Source organism: Microcaecilia unicolor, chromosome 9 (genome assembly GCF_901765095.1).
Source record: "Microcaecilia unicolor chromosome 9, aMicUni1.1, whole genome shotgun sequence".
NCBI lineage: Eukaryota > Metazoa > Chordata > Amphibia > Gymnophiona > Siphonopidae > Microcaecilia > Microcaecilia unicolor.
Genome location: NC_044039.1, coordinates 115092173 through 115108726, shown reverse-complemented (window position 1 = coordinate 115108726; position 16554 = coordinate 115092173). Strand labels below are relative to the sequence as shown.

The following is a 16554-nucleotide window of genomic DNA, read 5'->3' as shown; positions in this document are numbered from 1 at the left end:
GCCCCTTGTTCCAAATGCTAGGCTGCTTTCTTCTTTTCAGCTCCGTCAGTGCACCTCATTTGTGTCTGCTACTGCAGTATTGAGATCTCTCCAATAGGCAGCTCTGCCAAAGTACCTCATTCTTGACACTGTTGTGTCAATAGCCACTATGCATACTCAGAAAGAAAAGGCTAGCTAGTTCCAAGTCTACTTGCCAAAAATCAAGAAAACTTTGACCTTAAAAAAATGTAAACTAATTGCAGTAGTACTTCCTATTCAAGTCAGTTCCTTAAAAAGACACAAGAGAGGAATATCACGGACTGGATGAGATTCCAATCCTCCTAGCCATCTAACTGTTGCACATTTAAAAGGATTTATTAATAGGACAGCACATGAGCTGCTTTGCTGGGCTACGGGATGATGAGCAAGCTAAGTTCCTGAGAAGGGAGACAGGATTGTCCAGCCCAGCGCCAATTGCTTATTTTCAAGGAATTCAGTTACGGAATGCATTTTGAAGAAAAGTATACTATTGAAAACTAAATACTTTAAAAGAATGCAAGCTATTCTGCAAAGATTGGTGAACTAGAGAGTGATCAGCACAAAGGTACGCAAAGGCGAGGACACGTCATAGTAGAAGCGTTCCAAGCCTCTTCCCTTCTCCCAGCTCCACCTCTTCATATATATATATATTACAAAAAACCCTCAACAAATCAACTAACTGGCTTAAAACGTTATCTACTTTAATACAATATATAGATGATGACTACTACAGTTATTGACATTTAGCTGACATCCGAAGCCGGCATTCCACCCGCGTCTGCCCAACGACCCCGCCGCCGCTGTTGTTGGCGGTCGCGCGCTGCGCCGGGCATGCCGCACTTTCCCCGTTCCCTTCCCCCTCTGCTCGCACGAGCGAGGGCGAGTGGGATCGGATTCGGGCGCCATTACTGAATCATCAGGATTGCGGACCAGGTGGGGGAGCCAGCGATGCACCAAGGACGGCGATCATAACAGCAGCAGCAACAGCCGGTGCCAACACTCTAGACTCTGAATTTTCGCAGATAATAATGGGGAAAAAAAGAAAAGAAAAAAAATGAAAGGAAAAGGATTGCGAGAATAGTCCACCCAGCTTCCTGCCCTTCCTCGAGCGACAAGAGTCTCTCCTTTCAGATGGGAGGTGAAAGTTGAAGCGAGAACACGGCTCTTCCTTCTGATTATTTTTCCCCTCTATCGTTTGCTTGCATAGCTAGAGAAGGGCGGGAATAGAGGGGTGGAAAGGAGGAACAGCCGTCGTGAGGTAGAAGAAAGGAAGAAGAAAAGAAATCCCCCCTCCACCTCAAAACCCCTACAACTGGCATAAGGCGTGGAAAGAGAAGGGGGAAGAGAGTGATTAAATCCCCCCACCGCTTTCTTCTCCTGCTCTTGGAATGCTGGCCTCACTGCTGCCGACAGCCACCATGTTAGGTAGGGAAGAAATCTCTTTTACAGGAATGAGGAGAAAATGAAACTACTAGTCTCTGCTACCCGGGTGTGCACTGAAAGCTGGGGTTAGGTAGGGAGCAGTTTCGGCTCTCCCGGGCACAGATTTGTAAGGTGTCTGTTGACCTCGCTTTGCTTTTATGCCTACAAGCCGGAAATGTACCCTGGCTGGATTCTGATTCTTTCACAGGCCTCTCCTCAAAAAAGGTGAGAGCGAGGGGGGAAAGAAAAGAAAAAAAAGAGGCCCCTGGAAACATCTGGAAGTAACACGATTTAATTTACCACCAGCTTAAACAAATGCATTAGCATACATGTGTGTGTGTATGTATATGTGTGTATATATATATATATATATATTTTGGTGGGTCAGGGATCTGAATGATTTATTTTGAAATTGACAAACATCTTGCTGTGTAGTTCATAACTCCTGTGCTAGAATTTTTCAAACAAGATCATTTTTAAAAATAACTCAGGAGAAAAGTTTAGCCCCCGATTTGAGAGAACTGTTCAGGCATTATTTCTTTTTCACTAGGTAGTTTTGTTCTACCTGCCACTAGTTTACTTCCCAGCTTTTGTTTCTTTCTCTCTTTTTTTTTTTTTTTTTAAGAAATTCACCCAGTGAGATGCCAGAAAATAATACATTTTAATATATGATAATGGCAAAAAATAAGCACCCCAGTAAATGTAAGCGTTTCGTAGGAATTCCCTGGAAACCCGGAAATAGCACACAGCTGTTGGACATTTTTGGTTAGCATTTGTTTTTTTGCGGCAGTGAAGTGATAATCCTCGGTGTCATAGGCAAAAGCCGATTTTTTTTCTCCATTTTATACTCGTGGCAAAGATTGTTTATTAATAAAGTCATTATATAAAATGTTCTCATATGTAGATGTTTTCTTTTTTTTTCATTTATACAGTTAAATTATCCAGTCGAAAATTAAAACAGTACGTTTCCTTTCGATGCTGAGGCTCAGAGGGAGTTAGGAGTGCAGTGAATGATTGACATCTGACCATACCAAATATTTCTTTTCATGTGGCATATTTATTTATTTTTTAAAGCTTGATTCCTGTATGGTTTATAGATGATGATGGGTTTAAAATTTGCATATATTCACATGTTGAGGAAGTTTGCAAGTTTTGAAGCCTGTTCTTGACAACTTTCAAAAGTGAAGGAAACGTTTTTATTAAATATTTTTTGTTACATTTTGAACTCGATATGAGCTTCTTCTGAGTCAGTTCTTTATGTCTTAACTTCTTAGCAAGAATTCTGTGCGTGTGTAGTGCTACTAAGAGTAAAAGCTTCATACCTCTAAAACTACACGGTTATAAAAAAGTTTGACAAAGTACTCATTGGCTCAGTTTTTTAATGTGACAAAATAGTTAATGAATTGTCAAATTAGTTACGGGAAAATAACCTGCTGGTGGCACTGCTGATGACTATTTTAGTAGTTTAATTGAAAAGTTTCTAAAATGGTATGGTTAGCTCATATTAGATATGAATTTGCTCGTTTGGCCTGTATGTCTGTCCTAATTAGATTCTCTGTCGAGCAGGGACTGTCTCTTCATGTTCAAGTGTACAGCGCTGCGTACGTCTAGTAGCGCTTTAGAAATGATAAGTAGTAGTAGTAGTAGTACTTATAGTTGTAGATAGGTAAAAAAAATCATGTGTAAGCTACTGTGAAATTAAGTTTATCACACAGGAATGATAGGAATTACCAGAGGTGGGCCAGATCAAATTCTATTTAAAAGCAAAATCTTTCTTCCCAAAGCTAAATGGTAAATACAGATAAAGACATATTCATTATTTTTAAACACTTCTATTACTTTCTAGAATTTATATGGAAGGTATAGTTTGAAGCAAATTAGATTTACTTGCTTAGCATGAAACATGTTTCTTGATTATAATTGGATAAACTTTTTTTTTTGTATGTTTAGTGGATACATGCAATCTTCTCTTTTCTCTGTAAATGCTAAGCGAAATATTGGTCTTTTTGTAAGAAATATCTTTGTTCAAATTATTTTCTTTCATTTTTTTAGGGAATGTCATTGATCAGCATACTTCACTAGTGCATTTGTTGAAATACTACAACTTGATAGTTTTACATTTTGCTTATGAGTAAAATGTGAATTAGGATTTCTATATTGCATTTTTCTCAATAGTATATTTACAGAACTCTTCTTTCTTAAAATAGAGAGTTAGAACTATGAAAAATGTACATATGCTAGAAGTAGTAATACACTTGTGATTTTGTTCAGTTTCTAAGAGTTGTATGATAGAACTATTCAGTATACTTGTATAAAATGTTTTATGGAAGATCCTAAATCTAACCAGTAGTGGATCATATACAAGAAGGATTGATACATAATTGGCTGCTTCCTTAGCATCCCTCCAGACCGGCCCAACATGACTGATGGGTTGTGCACGACTTCCAGCAGGTGGAGACTGAGAACATTGAAACTTGAGAGAGCCAATAGGAGCCCAGCTCAGCCCCCTCCAGCCTCAGTATTCTCAGTCTCCAGCAGGTGAAAGATGTGGTGAGCCCTTCCATCTCGGGTTATATATATATATATATATATATATATATATATATATATATAAATCTATCTTTAATTTCTCTCTCTGTGTGCTGCTGGGTATTATTGGCTGGGACAAAGACCTGAGGGGGTTTCAGATGCCTCGGGGATGCGCACTTCAGTGGCAGAGTCTCTCCTCCCCTGTATCCCCGAGCTCTTCCTGAGTGCAGGTTGCCTTGGGGTTGCTTCTTATCTCTGTTTTGGCCTTCACCCCTTCGAAGGAAGGGTGTTGGCAGACTAAGGGGAACAGCCACGAGGATTTAAAAAAGAAGGAAAAAAAAAAGTATTTTAGTTTGGCAGAAGTGGAGCGCAGCTCGACCAACACTGCTCTGCTTTGTTCCCTTTCCTGGCTGTGTTCCTCTCAGAGACTTGTAACATTTCGGTTGGCGTGGCTGAGAAACTGCGCCGGTGCACAATCTGTCAGCGGCACAGTCTTATGGTGGCTGGTGTCTGCAAAATTTGTACCGCGTTGGAGAACATGGGGCCGTCGGGTTTGCCTGAAGCGAGGAGCCGCAGTTTGGACTCTCCCACTGTAGCGATGTCCTCAGTGGAGCCAGGGAATGGAATCAAGATGGGTTCCATTTTGGCAGGAACTCCCGCCTTGTTGAATTCTCAGGCCCATTCAGGACAGCGTGCAGCACAGCTCTTGAAGCAGTCAGCAGGGGTGGCGAGGCCTGGAGTTTTACATGGACTCCCGGAGGGGGACAGAGTTTGTGGTACAGATGTATAAGGTGTTTTTACTGCATCAGTCTGCTCCTTTGGGAGTCATGGCCCTGTGGCCCTCCTCAGGGGACTGGTCGGGAGCTAAAAGGCCCAGACTCTCTTGGGATAGTCAAGACCTCGCTTTGGTGGCTGGTTAGAATCTCTAGGAGGAGAACTGGATGAACTGGTCCTAGATGAAGAAGATGGTATGGAAGGAGAGGAGGCAGTTGTCTCTCAGGAGGAGTTACCGCTGGGGAGGACTCGTCGGTGGCAAGAGTCTTCCATAAGGAAGATTTGCAGGAGCTAATCTCCTTAGTGACGTCTACTTTGAATTTTGAGGAAACTCTGGAGGTACCGCAGCAGAGTAAGGTGGATCCCTTGGTTAAAGGGGTGCAGAAGCTGGGCAGGACCTTCCCTATGCATCAGGACATTAGGGACATTGTTCAGGCGCAGTGGGATGCTCCAGATGCGCCTTTTTGACTGCCTCGGTCTATGATTTGGCTTTATCCCGTGCCAGACCAGGAGAAAGAATGGCTTAAGCCACCGGTAGTGAATACAGTACTGGTGGATGGCAGCACGGCCCTCAGAGATCCTCAAGATAGTCAAATAGAGACTCTTTTAAAGCATTGTTATAATGTTTTGGCTAGCGGTGCAGGCGGCCATCTCGGGAGCATTGGTGGTGAGAGCATGCTTCCGTTGGTCAGAGTGGGTGCTGGACAGGGACTTGGATGATTTTACCTTGGTAGATCAGGAAGTGGCAAAGATTGAGATGGGTTCGGCGTTCTTGTCAGATGCTCTTTATGATTTGTTGTGGGTATCGGCGAAGTCCATGGCCCTAGGGGTGGCAATGCGAAGAATACTCTGGCTTTGTGACTGGTTGGCAGATGCAGCTTCCAAGTCCAAGCTAAGTCCTGTTTCGAGGATCCTTGTTTGGTGAGTGATGGATTTGATGGAACTCAGCGAAATGCCAAGGTGCCGCGTTTCTTCAGCCACAGAAAGGAATAGTGCTCTGAGGGCCTGGATGCTATTCTTCACCTGTGGCTGACGGATCTGCTGTACGTATTCCTTCCCTGGCCTCTGTTAGGTTGCGTCGTTCAAATCATAGGCGGTCGGTGACTCAGATGTTTGGGGGAGGCCAAAGTGGGGCGGGGCTAGGGCCATAGTGAGGTGGAATGTTGGTCAAATTAAAATCCTTGTGGTGCAACACCTGTGTCAGCAGTAAAGGGACAGTGGGGGGCACTTTTGAACACAGCTTCCTCCCCTACCTAGTACCTCTGTTACTGATGGTATTATATACTCTGAACACACTCCAGGGAATTATGGGGGTTGTTTACTAAGGTACGCTAGCGTTTTTAGCTCATGCTAAAAATCAGCTGGCACTACAACACCCATAAGAATATAATGGGTGTCTGTGTTTAGCATCAGCTGATTTTTAGTACGAGCTAAAAATGCTAGCGCACCTTAGTAAAAGGTGCCAAAAAAATCAAAATAATGCAACATATTAAACAGAACAATATTTGCCGTATTCTGGAAATATATGCAGGTACTTTAACACTTGACTGCCAAATCAGCTGTAGCTCCCCAGTCTTCCTGTTGGCTATGTGAACAGTGATGTTCAGCATCACTGTAACAAAAATCCTGAGGTTACTGTACATAAGTATTGCTATACTGGGAAAGACCAAAGGTCCATCAAGTCCAGCATCCTGTTTCCAACAGTGGCCAATCCAGGTCACAAATACCTGGCAAGATCCCAAAAAAGTACAAAACATTTTATTCTGCTTGTCCCAGAAATAGTGGATTTTCCCCAAGTCCATTTAATAATGGTCTATGGACTTTTCCTTTAGGAAGCCGTCCAAACCTTTCTAAAACTCCGCTAAGTTAACCACCTTTACAACATTCTCCGGCAACGAATTCCAGAGTTTAATTACACGTTGAGTAAAGAAACATTTTCTCTGATTCGTTTAAAATTTACTACATTGTAGCTTTATCGCATGCCCCCTATCGATTTGCCTGTCGATGTTTGTGGTAGGTTGCCAAATGGTCATCAGGTTTCAGATCTGCTGCCCTTTAGTTTATTGTTGAGTTACCAAACATGGTAGGATTAGATATTAGCTGTACATGATGGTTAGAGCAATGGGCTGAGAACCGGAGAAGTCAGGATTCAAATCTAACTGTGCTCCTTAACATCTTGGACCCTCCATTGCCTCTGGAACAAACTTCAATTGTAAGCCCTCCAGAAAAAAATATCTAATGTATGTGAATGTAACTTACACTGAACTATAATTGAGAATGGCATGAGCTAAATCCAAATTCAAAATCTTGTAGTAGGCATATTGTGAAGTAATACAAAATGTTAAAGTTACGAAAGGACCTATAAAGCTATTCTACCATACCATAATAGCACTTACTTCCAGGAGTCATATGAGGGCCTACATAGGAAACCTATCAGTGGGCACTAGAATATTAATATATCTACTAAACTGATTCCGTACAGACATTTAATGCTATCAGAATAACTGGCCTCTTTCACAAATGCAGAACACAGGCAGACTCTCACTAAGAATGAAATAAGTAACCACAAGCTAAAAAAAGAAATATGTAGTCAAAACTTAAACTGAAACCCCATGAAGCTGGATTCTGCATATAGTGTAAAACCAGAGAAATAGAAACAATAATGTATTTCCTTCTGTACTGTAAAAAATAAAGATAGGGGATGTAAATTTTAAAAACTGACACAGTCTACACACTTAATTAAAAGTAAAAGTAAACTAGAAAATAAGGTGATACCTTTTCTTTGGATTAATTTAATAGATTTTTTGACTAGCTTTCGGAGGTCAAAACCTTCTTCAGGTCAGGATGGTTTACTTAGTCAAAAAATGTATTTCCTATATGATAATTCTCACCACCAACATTCTAATGTGTCTGCCTGTGTCCATGGCTCCTTCGGAGTTGCTGAGCTAGGCTCCGTAGCCAGGCTGAATTCACTCACAGCTGATTCCCAGGCAGGGGGAGGAGTAGGGAAACATGAGGAGCAAGTGGCAGGGAGCGGCGCATCAAACAACGACCCTGCTCTCTCACCTGCCCCGCCTTCATCCACCCAGGGTGTGTAATCAATTCTTCGGGGCAGGCAGGAAAGATCCCCGGTCCTGCCTGCCCGCTGCTGGCGCTGACGCTCCCCCGCTGCCGGATCACTGTTCAAAATGGCCGCCGATAGTTACAAGGGCGGCCTCCAAGACTTCAGCAGAAGTCTTGCGAGTCCGCCATTAGAAGTCTCGGTGGCCATTTTGAACAGTGATCTGGCAGCGGGGGAGCGTCCGCAGCGGCCAGGCAGGACCAGGAATCTTTCCTGCCTGCCCCGAAGACTTGGTTACACAACCTGGGTGGATGAAGGAGGGACAGGTGAGAGAGCAGGGTCGTTGGACATGGGTGGCTGGAAGGGAGGGGCAGGGGGAGAGTAGGGTCGTTGGACATGGGTGGCTGGAGGGGGGCATGGGAGAGGAGGGTCGTTGGGCATGGGTGGCTGGAGGGGGGGGGCAGGTGGAGAGTAGGGTCGCTGGACATGGGTGGCTGGAGGGGGGCCAGGGGGAGAGGAGGGTCGTTGTTTGATGCGCCGCTCCCTGCCACTTGCTCCGCATGTTTCCCTACTCCTCCCCCTGCCTGGAAATCAGCTGTGAGTGACGTCAGCCTGGGTGGCTGGAGGGGGGGCAGGGTAGAGGAGGGTCGCTGGACATGGGTGGCTGCAGGGGGGGCAGGGGGAGAGGAGGGTCGCTGGACATGGGTGGCTGGAGGGAGGGGGTGAGGGGGGTCCTGAGACCAAAAAGGTGGGGGTCGAAGGGGGGCCTCAAACCATAAAGGGAGGGGAGAGGGGGCACACACTCACTCACTCTCTGTCTCTCACATACATTCTTTCACACTCTCCATCTCTCACACACACTCTCTCTCTCAAACATACACTCTGAGGAAAACCTTGCTAGCACCAGTTTCATTTCTGACAGAAATGGGCCTTTTTTATTAGTAGTACAATAAACTCTGTCTCTCACATACACTCTCTCTATCACACTCTCCATCTCTCACACACACTCTCTCTCAAACATACACTCCGAGGAAAACCTTGCTAGCGCCCGTTTCATTTCTGACAGAAATGGGCCTTTTTTATTAGTAGTACAATAAAAAGGTATCTTTATTTTCTGTTAATGTGGACCAACACAATTTCCATATTATTTCATCCTAAATTAAAAATAAATTTATTTTTTGTACCTTTGTCTGGCTATTTAATTTTTCTAATTGTGTAGGTTGCAGTCTCTGGTTACTGTTTTCCCATCTTAACTCTTTCCTGGGTCTCAAATCCATTTTTCATTTTTTTTCCTCTCCTCGTGTCTTCACCTCTTACACTGCATCCATCTGTGACACCAATATCTCCCATTCGGCCTTCTTGTATTTTACTGAATTTGTGTCCACTCAGATAATCATTCTTAGTATCCAGTCTTCAATCTTTTTTTTTTTTTTTTTAATCTTTTTTCCTCACACAGGCCCTCCCATTTTAATTCTCTTATTTCTCAGTCTTTCACAAACTGTTCCCTCTCTTCCCCCTGCCATGTAGCATTTCCATTTCATGTTTCTCTCTCCCCACAGCCATACAGCATTTCCCATCTGTGTCCCTCTCTCTCACTCGCTTCCCCTCATCAATACAATACCTTCCCCTCTGTTTTTCTCACTCTCAGCCATACATCTCCTGTATAGTCTCTTTATGTCCTCTCATCCATGCAGCATATCCTCTGTGTCCTTCTTCCCTAGTCATGTAGCATCTCCTCTCGCTCTCCCATCCAGAATCTCCTGTCTCTTTCTCCACTTTCTATGTAGCATCCCATCTCCCCCATGCCCCAGCCATACAAGATCTCCTCTCTCTCCCATGCCCCTGCTGTATTCATCCAGAATCTCCTGTCTCCTCCCCCATCTCAGCCCACCCCGGCCATTCAAGATTCCTTCTCTCTTCCTCCCCTCCCCATGACATATTAATCCAGGATCTCCTCGCTCTCCCCCTCCCCCAGCCATCTAGGATCTCCTCTTTCTCTTACACCACCCATTAATGTTGCCCCTCTAATTCTCTCACCTCCCACCATCCAACTTTGCCCCTCTGTCTCTTTCACCCTCTCATTTTCTTCCCCATCTAACATTACCCTTCCGTCTTTCTCTCTCATCCCCTAGTAAAGCTAGTGTTGACTTCTCTCCACCCCCTCCATCCAGAATAACTTGTTTCTCTGCTCCACAGTCCTGTTTCTCTTTTATTTCTCCCATCCCCCACCATGCAGTATTGTTCATCTTCCCCTCACTCCACCATCACTCCATCTCTCTCTCTCTTCCCCCACCCCCCCCAATTATTCACTCACTGGCACCTCCAAGGTAGCTGCCTTCTAGAGTCCGCGAGCTTCCATTCCATTCCAGATTTGTGCAACTGTCTCCCTGGACCCCGACTTGGCTGGAAGAAAAAATGAAAGTATGCGGGGGGACATAGCCCTCGGCACACTGCCGGCTCTGCCAGTTTCTGTCTTCCTCCTCCTTTCTCACACCCATGATGTAATTTCCTGTATTAGGGGGGTTGGGAGGGAGGAGGAGGAAGACAGAGACTGGCGGAGAGCTGGCAGCGTGCCGAGGGCTATGTCCCTACACGAATCAGGAAGGGAAAGAAATGGAAGGTTGTGGTTCTAGTTGTGGATGCCAGAAGGCAGTGGCAGGGAGGGGAAGGTAGTGGTTAAGCCTCCCCAAGCCTCTTATACGCCTATGGTTCAAAGGATAGAAAAACATGTGGGGCTCGCAATTCTGGTAGCTCCAGATTGGCTGAGGTGTCCTTGGTATGCAGATCTCAGGCAGCTTCTGGTGGCTCCCAAACTGCGGTTGCTGGAGTCGGTCGGTCTTCTGTCTCAGGGGCCCGGTCCTCATGCCAAATCCGGCTTGATTTTGTCTTACGGCTTGGCTGTTGAAAGGGCTTAGCTGAGAAAGCGTGGTTATTGTTTTCGGTCTCTTCTCCACCACTGCCAACTCCAGGCTCCGCCCTTTCTGCCTCACCCTATGCCTGGAACAACCTTCCTGAGCCCTTACGTCAAGCCCCCTCCCTGCCCATTTTCAAGTCTCTGCTTAAAGCCCACCTCTTCAATGCTGCCTTCGGCACCTAACTCTTATCTTCAGGATATCCAGACTGCCCCTATCGAATTGACTACTCACTTGTCCTTTAGATTGTAAGCTCTTTGAGCAGGGCCTGTCCTTTTATGTTAAATTGTACAGTGCTGCGTAACCCTAGTAGTGCTTTAGAAATGTTAAGTAGTAGTAGTAATGTTCTGATTTAGATTGTAAGCTCTTTTGAGCAGGAACTGTCTTTTCTTCTATAGTGCTGCGTATGACTGGTAGCGCTATAGAAATGATTTATAGTAGTAGTAGTAGTAGTAGTGGTCTCACCGTACTTCTACTTCTTTGGGTACGTTCATATTTGGGGGATTTTCGAGGCCTGGTGTGGTGCTCAGGGGATTGCGCCATTGCAGGCTAGTGTGTCGCTGGTTTTGATAAGTGATTAGCCGTAGCTTCCCTGAAGGTGCAGATAGTGGTGTTGACGTATTTTGGGGGATGGGTCAAGGGTAAGTTATTGACTAGTCATCCGGATGTGGTTTTTTTTTTTTTTTGGAGAGGCGTGAATGTCTTGCGTCCGCCTCAATAGTCTCCTTTTCTGTCTTAATTTGGCCCTCTTGGCTCTTACTCATCCTCCCTTTGAACCTCTGGCTTCTCTTTCCATCAAGGAGCTTACTTTAAAGCCAGTCTTTTGGTCACTATTTCATCGGCAAGGCGTGTTTCGGTATTGCAAGCTCTATCGTGCAGAGCTTCTTTTTTGGAGTTTCGGTCAGATCAAGTGGTATTGCTTCTGGTTTGGCAGCTTCAAAGGCTACCTTAGCCAAGTGGATCAAAGAGGTCATTGGTTTGGCCTATATTCTGAAAGGTAGGTTGATTCTGGATGGAATTAAGGCTCATTGTACTGGAGGACAGGCTGTGTCCTGGGCAGAGTTGTCTTTGGTGTCGCCATGTGGAGATTTGCAAGGTGACCACTTGGTCTTCGTTACATTCGTTCGTGCAGCATTACAGAATCGATGTACCGGTGCATCGGGATTGCGTTTTTTGGTCAGCGAGTTCTTGCTGTGGGGCTAGTTTGGTGCCTTCCTTAACTGACTGCTTTGGTACTTCCCATCAGTCATGGTGGGCCGGTCCGGAGGGAAGCTAAGGAAGGAGAAATTAGGTCCTACCTGCTAACTTGCTTTCCTTTAGTCCCTCCAGACCAGCCCAGCTCCCTTCCCATTCAGATGTGTTTTGTTTTCGGCAGAGCGGTTAGATAGTTTGGTCTTGGTTGTCTTCTTTGTCCTGGTTTCTGTGGGGACAGTTTTTTGAATGTAAATAAATAAAGAAATGTATACGTTTCATGACGAATCAAAGATGTTTCTATTAATGAGATGTTCTGTGGTGTTGGTCGCTTTCCTGCATGCTTTTGCTTTCTTATTATCCAAGGCTGTATTGTCCAGTGGTGCACAGAGGTTCTGTTTTCTTTCTTTGTTACTGATATACTGAGGCTGGAGGGGGCTGAGCTGGACTTCTATTGGCTCTGTTAAGTTTCAGTGTTCTCAGTCTCTACCTGCTGGAAGGCGTGCACACCCCTCAGTCTTGCTGGGCCAATCTGGAGGGACTAAAGGAAAGTAAATTAGTAGGTAGGACCTAATTTCTCCATTGCAGATCAAGTTGTTTTCTAAGGTGCATAGACAGACCTAGACTTCAATTGAAAATGCAGGTGAAAAGGAAAATAAACCATTAGTTGTGTTTTCTCAGATTACAGTAAAGTTTAGTTTTGAAGTTTTTCATATGCAATATAAAGTTCGCTTCGAGGAGCACCTCATCCCTGTAATGAATTCTGAACATGGTTGCTAGACTTATCATTTGTTGTTATTGTTTATTAATTTGATATATCTCCTCTTTTGAGCACGAGTCGAGGTGGTTTACAATTGTACAGTTATGTGCACTGTCCCTAATGGGCTCACAATCTAAGTAGTATATTGTACCTGGGGCAGTGGAGGGGCTCAGGTGGTGTTTTACAAAGGCATGGTAGCATTTTTAGCACATGCTAAACGCTAGAGAGGCCCATAGGAATATGTGGGAGTCTCTTGTGTTTAGCTCATGCTAAAAAAGCTAGTACGCCTTTGTAAAAGGCCCACTAAGTGACTTGCCCAGGGTCACACAGAGCTGCAGAGGGAATCTAATTGTGTTCCCCAGGTCTTCAACCCACTGCACTAACCTTTAAGCCACCCCACATTATGCATACTGCATAGCTCGGAGTATGCATAATACCTAGTTTAAGTACAAGTAAGGATCTTCTATGTGTAGAGGAGCGGTAGGAGTAATGAAATGCTTACAGTTACCTAATAGACAAAGCACTATTTATATATGTATGCATTAAGATTTGCTTACATTTAATAACAGTATAACTAGAAAAAAAAGGATAGTGAGGTAAAGTTGGAAAAAAGAAAATCATAGTAATTATATTATCACTATTGGTAATATACATATTCAAACAGTACAGTAAAATTTTCATTAAATAGAAATATTTATTCGGATTTAGCTCACACTTTTTTTTTGCAGTATTAGGTCAGGGTAAGTTACATTCAGGTAAACTACCGTATTTTTCGGACTATAAGACGCACCGGACCATAAGACGCACCTAGGTTTTAGAGGAGGGAAATAGGAAAATTTTTTTTTCCTTTTTCCCTCCTCTAAAACCTAGGTGCTCCGGTGCGTCCTGTCCGAATCCCTCCCTCCGAGTTCGGGATCGCCCTCCCCCCGGCCCTGTCACCACTTCTCCCTACTCACGTCACGCGATCTTCCCTGGTGGTCTAGTGACGTCGGGACAGGAAAGAGCCCCCTCTTTCCTGCCCAGCGCGCTGCTCTCCGTCGTCCTGTATGCTGCCTGACGGTCTCGGCGAGATTCAAAATGGCCGCCGAGAATTGAAGTCTCGGCGGCCATTTTGAATCTCGCCGAGACCGTCAGGCAGCATACAGGAGGACGGAGAGCAGTGCGCTGGGCAGGAAAGAGGGTGCTCTTTCCTGCCTCGACGTCACTAGACCACCAGGGAAGATCCGCGAGCCCGTGAGTAGGGAGAAGTGGTGACAGGGCCGGGGGGGAGGGCGATCCCGAACTCGGAGGGAGGGCGGGCGGGCGATTCCCAACTCGGAGGGAGGGAGGGAAATCTCTACCTTCGGACTATAAGATGCACCCCCCATTTTCTTCCCAAATTTTTGGGGAAAAAAGTGCGTCTTATAGTCTGAAAAATACGGTAGGTATTTTCCTGTCCCCGGAGGATGTACAGCAATGTTTATAAGTCTTTTTATGGCTGCGGCCCCATGAGAGCAGCCAAATAAAATTTTTGTGACCTTGCTCAGAAGGTGTAGAATAATGATGCATCTATGGAGACTCCTCCCCCCCTCAGCGGGTTGTGACCCCAGATGTGGATTTTCTGACCCCATTTTGGGGTCCTAAGTCTCAGCTTAATCTAATTTTGAACCTGAAGCAAAGGAGGGTTAAGTGACTTGCTCAAGATTATAATGAGCATCGGCAGGATGGCCCTTACAATGGGGTTGATACAGAAAACCACTGTGCACATTTGCCATGGGGTGTATGCACATATTAGTGACAGCACAGTGCAGTAAAAAAAAGACCTGCACTGTGCTGTCAATAATGTGTATTCATACATTACTGACAGCACAGTACAGGTCATTTTAATGTAGTGTGAAGGGTAATGAGGACATTTAAGCATTCCAATGGAAATGCACAGAAGGATACGGCGGCTTTTAACGTGCGCATAACAAAAAGAAAATTTTTATTAGGTCCAGGGCAACATAGGAAGGTTGGTTGAGAGGATTTAGTGCCAGTTTCTGGAGTAGTCTGTGAGTTGGTGTAACCTTTTTGGGATTTAATTCCAGAGTGTGGAGGCTACTCCTGAGAAGGCTTGCTAATATCATATGATTTCCTTTGGTGAGGGTGTATGGATACACATTGGGGCCTTCGTGATTAGTAGACTTGACTCTTGCAATTCACTATACCTAGGTCTCAGGGCTACAGATACTAGACGCTTACAGATAATTCAAAACACAGCTATAAAACTAATAACTGACAAAAAGAAATTTGACCACGTGACCCCACCTTTTAAAGCTGCCCACTGACTCCCACTGCCCCACCCTATTATCTTTAAAATTCTACTGCTTGTCTATAAGACCCACCAATCTGGAGTACCACCATATCTTTCCCTGCTATTGATTCTGTAAGCTAACTAGCAACTACTCAGCTCATCCGCTCAAAATTTACTAGTAATACCGTCTTTATACATGTACATACTAGGAAAACTATCTTTTTTGTACAGGGCCCAGAACACTGGAACAGGCTCTGCCAATCACTTTGTCGCCACACCTTCCTTCAAAGTTTCAAAAAGCAGCGTAAGACCTTTCTGTTTCTAGATGCATTTTCCTAAATCTTTTATATTCACTTCCCCTTCTTCTTCACTGAGGAGGGTGAGTCTGACTGAGGATGAGATTTAATGCTCCCCCTTCCTTTCCCCCCCCCCCTTACTTCCCTTTTTCCTGTCAAGATATTGCAGTTCTGCCCTCTTGTATCTTGTATTTGTGTTCGTAGTACACTGCCTAGATACTTGCTCTGTTAGGTGGGATAGTAAATCTCTATACTTGAAACTTGTGTAGTGGGAGACCACGTGACGCTATGAGCTAGGCAGGACGTCTGCTGACTAGCTCTGAGGCCCTCGCCCTAGATCGATCAAAATTGCAGAGATCTGACTCATCCTAAACGTCTACTTTATTATTGCTAATGTTTATAACGTGCCTATGGACAAATATTTACAAAAATCGCCGGTTGCAATGGCACACAGGTCAGTAAAAAAAGAAAAAACTAAAACCGCAGACGGCCCGCTTGAAACTTCGCCATCGACAAGCTTCAATGATCAGCAACTAACTCAGCTGACAGCAGCGATTGCGAGCGCGTGGGACCCGAAATGGGCAGCGCTTAACGAGAAGATCGATAGTTACCAGACGGCGTTAGATGGCTTGGGAATTCGCACCAGTGACTTAGAAACATGGGTGTCCGCGCTCGAAGATGATTCCCGGGACTACGGCCCGGACCTGCGAGGCCTGCAGCAACAATTGAAGGAACAAGAAGAGAGGCTGGAGGACCTGGAAAGCCGTTCCCGGTGGAACAATGTCCGCATAGTAGGCTTACTGGAACAACTTTCAGAACGCAACTTACACACATGGTTGGCAACGGAATTGGCCCTTACAGACTCCTGCGGCCCCCTAATAATAGAACGTGCACACCGCGTAGGACGTCGAATGGAGGCAAACGCAAGGCCACGGGCAGTAGTGGCGAAGATCTTGAACTATCAACACAAACTAGAAATACTCCAAGGGTTCAGACTTCGCAGGGACTCATTGAAATATGGAGACAAATCCACTTTGATTTTTCCGGATTATACGCAAAAAGTCCAAGATCTGCATAGGAAATTTCACCCACTCTGTGCTCTGCTTGCAACAAAGAAAATAAATTCGCACTGCAATATCCAGCAAAATTATGCCTTTGCATCAATGAGCAGTGGCAAGCCTATAATATGGTAGAAGAAGCGCGAGCAGTATTAACAGAGTATCATTTACTGGACGGGACATGAGAGGAGGAATGAGTGGTAACTAAACATGTTTGAGTAGAATTTTATCTGTTACTTAGAATATAACTAATGTTGAATT

The 16554-nt window shown here is 44.7% G+C and overlaps 1 protein-coding gene across 1 annotated transcript in view; it reads left to right on the top strand.

The window, feature by feature from the left end:
- The first annotated feature begins 703 nt into the window (after positions 1–703).
- Positions 704–16554, top strand: part of ARHGAP5 (Rho GTPase activating protein 5) — a 133618-nt gene continuing 117767 nt past the window's right edge. The window contains exon 1 of the mRNA XM_030213780.1: positions 704–1443. The gene's annotated coding sequence lies outside the window, so the exon portion shown is untranslated. The remainder of the gene's footprint in view (positions 1444–16554) is intronic.